General features: G+C 33.9%; 1 protein-coding gene across 1 annotated transcript in view; it reads left to right on the forward strand.

Annotated features, from left to right (window-relative positions):
- The window catches only part of LOC148716892 (uncharacterized), a 16,934-nt gene extending 16,240 nt beyond the window's left edge, over positions 1–694 (forward strand). The window contains exon 6 of the mRNA XM_088744904.1: positions 1–694. This exon is cut by the window's left edge and continues 3,278 nt beyond it. The gene's annotated coding sequence lies outside the window, so the exon portion shown is untranslated.
- The last annotated feature ends 425 nt before the right edge of the window (positions 695–1,119 follow it).

The raw sequence follows: 1,119 nt of genomic DNA on the forward strand, positions 1-1,119 counted from the left end.
AGCTTGTTTTTGTCTTCAATTTGTCAATTTTTCTTGACAACTGTGACTTAATTTAGTCTCAGCTATGGATCAACAGCTCCAGTGAGAATGGTTGCATAAAGCAATAACATATTAGCTGATTTTAGCTTTGCTCTCATTAACTATCAAGTGATAGAAACTACAAGCTGATAATGTTTTCACAGTGAGGTAAAAGTACACATTTACAGAGTAAATGAAATGTTTTCAGAAATTTTTCTTAAAACGAAAGATTACAAGAAGAAAGCTTAATTGTTTTAGTCTTTAGACTATCATACATGTTACTTCACAATTCATCAAGCTTGTTTTCAAAGACAAATATGTATTCAAAGAAATCTCGGATTTTTTGTTGACAATATAAAAAAGCAAATTAACTGAGGTCCTTTTGACTTGACAAGAAGACATAAAATATAATTACAGTTTATTGGATTATTTGTTCTAAATTTCTCTTCATGTTAGCTGAATTTGGTCCTTATCAATAATCAATCAATAACAAGCTGATAATCTACTTTTTTAACAGTACTGTTAATAACTTTTATAACATTTATGAACATTTTATTGCTAACTTTTTTTAATAGAAAAAATGGTTGTTATAAGAAAAAAATTAAATTTACTGGGCCTTTAAATTTGTAGTTATATTTGGTGTATGTAACAAATTAAACATCAAAGTTAAAGTAAAGCCATTTTCTTTGCTGTCAATCTCATTGGGGTTCACATGTACCCATCTAGGGTGGATGGGAAGGGTGCGGGCGACCCCACGTTAACTATCATATTTCCTCCAATAGGGGCCCTCAATCTAATAAGCACCCTCTTGCAAACAAACACCCAACCCCTGGTCCATAATGTCAAACAAGCACTCCTGAAATAATTCCCTTCCCCTCTTTTTCTGAGATGGTGGAGACACCAGTTTTTATTGCCATTTGGTCTCAATTTATGACCTTGTAACTCTTTGACTCTATCATTGCGTGGTTAAGGGAAAATACAGAGGCACCAGAGCAGGTAAAAAGGTTCGGAATAAGTTAAGTTCAAGAGCCCGCAAAATCCCTGTTATTATATATGGGAAATTAACGTCTCCTACCCCAACCCTGCAGGAGACGGGACCTC

Source organism: Stylophora pistillata, chromosome 14 (genome assembly GCF_964205215.1).
Source record: "Stylophora pistillata chromosome 14, jaStyPist1.2, whole genome shotgun sequence".
Taxonomy (NCBI): Eukaryota; Metazoa; Cnidaria; class Anthozoa; order Scleractinia; family Pocilloporidae; genus Stylophora; species Stylophora pistillata.